Source organism: Lethenteron reissneri, unplaced genomic scaffold (assembly GCF_015708825.2).
Source record: "Lethenteron reissneri isolate LAM-NWPU_2019-01 unplaced genomic scaffold, ASM1570882v1 scaffold_1610, whole genome shotgun sequence".
NCBI classification, from domain to species: Eukaryota; Metazoa; Chordata; class Hyperoartia; order Petromyzontiformes; family Petromyzontidae; genus Lethenteron; species Lethenteron reissneri.
Window position 1 is genome coordinate 53,053 of NW_026891345.1, and position 6,000 is coordinate 59,052.

Sequence of the window (6,000 nt, forward strand, 5' to 3'; positions counted from 1 at the left end):
TCACCCACTCACCCACCCACCCACTCACCCACTCACCCACCCACCCACTCACCCACTCACCCACCCACTTACCCACTTACCCAGCCACTCACTCACCCACTTACCCACCCACTCACTCACCCACCCACCCACTCACTCACCCACTCACCATCTCACTCACCATCCCACACACCCACCCACTCACCCACTCACTCACCCACTCACTCATCCACCCACTCACCATCCCACTCACCCCCCACTCACCACTCACCACCCCACTCACCACTCACCATCCTTACCTACAACACTCACCCTGACACCCCCCCCGTGTCTCCTCCCCCCCGTGTCTCTCCCCCCGTGTCTCCCCCCCCGTGTCCCCCCCCGTGTCTCCCCCCGTGTCTCTTCCCCCGTGTCTCCCCCCCCCCGTGTCTCCCCCCGTCTCCCCGTGTCTCCCCAGTGTCCCCGCGTGTCTCCCCCGTGTCTCCCCCGTGTCTCCCCGTGTCTCCCCCCGTGTCTCCTCCCCGTGTCTCCCCCGTGTCTCCTCCCCGTGTCTCCCCGTGTCTCCCCCGTGTCTCCCCGTGTCCCTGCGTGTCTCACCGTGTCTCCCCGTGTCCCAGGTGTCAGGAGGACGTGGATGGTTTTGACGACACGAACTCGTTCATGCTCGCCATCGATATGACTCACGTGGAGGAGGTGATGGTGGTGATGGTGGTGATGGTGGTGATGGTGATGGTGGTGATGGTTGTGGTGGTGATGGTGGTGATGGTGGTGATGGTGGTGGTGGTGATGGTGGTGGAGGTGGTGGTGATGGTGGTGGTGGTAGTGATGGTGATGGTGGTGATGGTGGTGATGGTGGTGGTGGTGATGGTGGTGGAGGTGGTGGTGATGGTGATGGTGGTGGTAGTGATGGTGGTGGTGGTGATGGTGGTGATGGTTGTGGTGGTGATGGTGGTGATGGTGGTGATGGTGATGGTGGTGGTAGTGATGGTGATGGTGGTGATGGTGATGATGGTGATGATGGTGGTGGTGGTGGTGATGGTGGTGATGGTGGTGGTGGTGGTGATGGTGGTGATGGTGGTGGTGGTGATGGTGGTGATGGTGATGATGTTGGTGATGGTGGTGGTGGTGGTGATGGTGGCGATGGTGGCGGTGATGGCAGTGATGGTGGTGATGGTGGTGATGATGATGGTGGTGGTGGTGATGATGATGGTGGTGGAGATGGTGATGGTGATGGTGGTGATAGTGGTGATGATGGTGGTGGTGATGATGATGGTGATGATGATGGTGGTGATGGTGGTGATGGTTGTGATGGTAGTGATGGTGGTGGTGATGGTGATGATGTTGGTGATGATGGTGGTGGAGGTGGTGGTGATGGTGGTGGTGGTGATGATGGTGGAGGTGGTGGTGATGGTGATGGAGGTGGTGTTGGTGATGGTGGTGGTGGTGGTGATGGTGGTGTGTGCAGGGTGGTGGTGATGGTGGTGGTGGTGATGGTGGTGGTGATGGTGGTGGTGATGGTGATGATGGTGGTGGTGTGTGCAGGGTGGTGGTGATAGTGGTGGTGATGGTGGTGATGGTGATGGTGGTGGTGATGATGATGATGGTGGTGATGTGTGCAGGGTGGTGGTGGTGATGGTGGTGATGGTGGTGGTGCCGCTACAACATCTATGGAGGAACCTGGAAGAAACAAGGTTTGTGTGTGTGTCACTGTGTGTGTGTGGCTCTTCTTCTGAACAAAAGAATGAAGGGGGCGTGGGAGCGTCGCGGTGAGGTGTGGGAAGCTGTAAGCCCCAGGCTACTGTGGGCTCGCCTTCCCATCAACCAGAGGCGAGGAGTGGTGGTCGTGGTTACTTATGCCCCCACCGAAGACGAACATCCGTGGAGGGATGCAAGCAAAGCCGATGAGTCAGACGCTTTCTATGACCTCCTGTCACAGGTGCTGGCTAAAGTGGCCACTCGGGACAGAGTCATCTTGTTGGGTGACTTCAATGCCCGAGTTGGTCATGATGCTGACACCTGGTCTGGAGTGATTGGAAGGCATGGGCCAGATCAGCTCAAGAATAACGGTAGGAGGCTGCTAGATTTTTGTGCAGCCCATGGGCTTGTAATTACAAACACGCTCTTCCGGCATCGGCGCATCCACACAACATCATGGATACATGCCGGGTCCAAGCAAGAACATCTGCTGGACTACATAGTGACGGACCAGCGAATGCGAGCCCATGTCCTTGACACCAGGACCTACCGTGGAGCTGATCTGCCCTCTGACCATCGACTAGTCATCTGTAAGATGCGCCTGACTTTCTTCCACTCCGGTGGTGGGTGTACACCCAGGATCCCATTCCAACCAAAAGTGGCCTGGTCTCAGTTAGCTGATGAAAGTTGCAAGCGAGAATTTCATCATCGCTTGCAGCTGGGGTTGGCATCGTCCCCCACTCCACCTGATGTCGAGGGTAAATGGGCGAGGTTTAAGACTGTGACTCATGCAGCTGCAATGGCTGCTTTGGGTACGCGGTCCAGACCTCCCCAGAAACCCTGGCTGACAGAGGAGGTGTTCAGGTTAATTGAGAAAAAGCGACAGGCCCACTCTCATCGCCTACAGCATCCCACGTCAGAGAATGAGGAGGTTTACCGCAGCCTGCGCTCGGAAGTTCGGAGAGCCGTAAGGCGCTGTAAGGATGGGTGGTGGTCGCGGGTTGCTGAGGAGATGGAGTCTGCCTCAGTGGCCCGTGATCACAAATCACTATTTAACTCCATCAAAAAAGTAACCTGCAGCGCCACACCTATTACCATCATTAGAGGAAAAAACGGTGATCCAATCTCCGACCCCCAGGAACAGGTTTGCAGATTTGCTGAGCATTTCTGTTAGGTCCTGGGGGAGGGAAATTCTCTCAGCCAGGAAAACATCATGGCACAAAGTGGTGATAACCCTGCTGAGGCTGCGGTGCCTCAAATATTGGAAGAGGTCACCCCCTGTGAGTGGCTGGCTGAGGTGCCAGCTGTTGAGGAAGTACTGAGGGCGATCTGGAGTCTGAGACCAGGGAAGGCACCGGGCAGAGATGATCTCCCAAGCGAAATGCTGAGGGAGGGTGGCGTTTGTGCACAGACTGCCCTATATGACATCATAACAACAGTCTGGACCACTGGACGGGTTCCGCAGGACTGGAAGGATGCCCTGGTGGTCCCCCTCTTTAAGAAGGGGGACCGTACCGACTGTAACAACTACAGGGGCATCTCACTCCTCAGTGTGCCGGGTAAGGTCCTGGCAAGGATTATTCAACATCGCCTTGCCAGGCAAGCTGAGGAGAGGCTTGCGGAGCCCCAATGCGGTTTCAGGAAAGGGCGGTCCTGCACAGATGCCATATTTTCTGTCCGTCTGCTACAGCAGAGGTGTAGGGAATTCCAAAAAGACGTACATCTCTGCTTTATTGACCTGGTCAAGGCCTATGATACCATCAGTAGGACTGGGCTCTGGGTTGTTCTTCGTGCTTTCGGAGTCCCTGACCCTCTGCTCACGATCATTAAGGACCTTCATGATGGTGAGCGGGCCCGGGTAAAACTACGTGGCCGGGAGTCGGAGCCTTTCCCTGTACACCTTAGGGTGCGACAGGGATGTCCTCTGGCTCCCACATTTTTAACATCTATTTTGACCGCGTAGTTCGTGAAGCCTTCAATAGCTGTACCGGGGGAATTTCCATTTGGTACAGATATAATGGGAGGCTGATCGACGCCCGGGTGCGATCAAGGGATGGCTCCCTATTGGTCAACCACGTTATGTATGCCGATGATTTGGTAATAGCTGCTCATTCAGAAGAGGAGTTGGAGACGCTGCTGCTGAGACTTGAGCGTGCCACTAAGAGGTGGGGCCTTACCATCAGCCCCACCAAAACTAAGCACCTGCCTGGGTATTTTGTACCATCGGACACTCCACCCCCACAACTCCCAATTGGTGATGGGGCAGTTGTGGAGAGAGTGGAGAGTTTCCCATACCTGGGCAGTGTGCTTATGACCGGCTCCAGTTTATCAGCAGAGGTCTCACTCCGAATCAGTCGAGCGGCAATATCTTTTCATCGGTTGCGTAACGCTGTGTGGAAGCTACCTGGTCTGTCGCTCCGCACGAAGCTTCAGGTCTTCTCGGCCACGGTCATTCCCTCCCTTCTCTACGCTTGCGAGACGCTGGACCCCCCTGGTGGAGCATCTTCGCCGGTTGGAAACATTTAGGCTGGCCTGCCTACGATCCATCCTGGGTTTAACCAGGCTGGATTGTGTGAGGAGCTCACAAATCCTTGAAAGATCTGGGCAAAGTCCCATCAGTGAGCTCCTCCGGCAGGCAAGGCTGCGTTGGCTGGGTCATGTAGCCCGCATGCCCAGCCACCGCATGCCTAAACAGCTTTTGTTCGGCCGGATCGAGGGGGCTAGACGGGCGCGGCACGGGCTGGAGAAGAGATGGAGTGATGTGGTACAGGAGGACGTGGAGCTGAGTGGACTTGCCGATGACTGGTACCAGCGGTGTCAAGATCGGCCTCAGTGGAGGAGGCTCGTGAAGGACGCTACTGGGCAGTTGGAGGCAGTCGCCCTCCAACAACAACGGAGGGCGGAGGAGCGACGCTCACAACAACGAGCGGAGCGCCGGGTGGCTAAAGCACAGCAAGTTGGCACAGTAGGGGGCACAGGTGGTGCATCAGCCAGTCATCTCGGTCATCTCGGTCAGTCGACCCGTGGCACCTGGGTCTGCCCCGTGACCTCCTGCCAGCGGGCGTTCGACACTTCACGTGGCCTCAAGGTGCACTTGGCCTGGCACAAGCATCGTGGTGACGTCACCGCCACTTAGTGGCGAATGGCGGTTGTTGTTGTTGTTGTGTGTCACTGTGTGTGTGTAGTCTCTGTGTCTCTTTGGGTTTCTTTGGGGGTCTCTGTGTGTCTCTGTGTGTCTCTGTGGGTCTCTCTGTGGGTCTCTGTGTGACTCTATGGGTCTCTGTGGGTCTCTGTGGGTCTCTGTGTGTCTCCGTCGGTCTCTGTGGGTCTCTGTGGGTCTCTATGAGTCTATGTGGGTCTCTGTGGGTCTTTGTGTGTCTCTGTGTGTCTCTGTGGGTCTCTCTGTGGGTCTCTGTGTGACTCTATGGGTCTCTGTGGGTCTCTGTGGGTCTCTGTGGGTCTCCGTGTGTCTCCGTGGGTCTCTGTGTGTCTCTGTGGGTCTCTATGAGTCTCTGTGGGTCTCTATGTCTCTGTAGTGGTGGTGTTGGCGTGCGCCGACAGTGATGGATCACGGGGCGCGGGGTTGGGCACGCGATGTGGGCGTGGTATGGAAGCGCGCGCGGGTGGTGAGGCGCGCTGACACAAGGTGGGAAAAGAGGATCGTAGCCAGCACGCAGTGATTGGTCAAATAGGAGGAGTGCTCTCAGCGACGTCCGCAGGAGGTGCATAAAGGGGGACGCGCAAGAGCACTCGAGGTTGTTGTTAACCAGTTGAAGACCGAAGACGGGGTGGAGGAGGTAGTGGCCCGAGACCCCTAGTCCCGCCGTCCTTGTAAGGACCGGGGCCCTGTGTGGCTCGGAGCCGAGACTGGGGAACCCGTAGTCCGACGCCCGTGTGGGTCGGGACGGTGGTACCCAGAGCCGAGACGGACACCCCGGCCGGGTGTGTTCCGGAAGGCTACGGGGCGTAAGAGCCCGTGTCAGTGTAGCTGAGTGGGTGTTAGTCACCCGAGTAGCTGAGTGGGTGTTAGTCACCCGAGTAGCTGAGTGGGTGTTAGTCACCCGTGTAGCTGAGTGGGTGTTAGTCACCCGAGTAGCTGAGTGGGTGTTAGTCACCCGAGTAGCTGAGTGGGTGTTAGTCACCCGAGTAGCTGAGTGGGTGTTAGTCACCCGTGTAGCTGAGTGGGTGTTAGTCACCCGAGTAGCTGAGTGGGTGTTAGTCACCCGAGTAGCTGAGTGGGTGTTAGTCACCCGAGTAGCTAAGTGGGTGTTAGTCACCCGTGTAGCTGAGTGGTGTTAGTCACCCGAGTAGCTGAGTGGGTGTTAG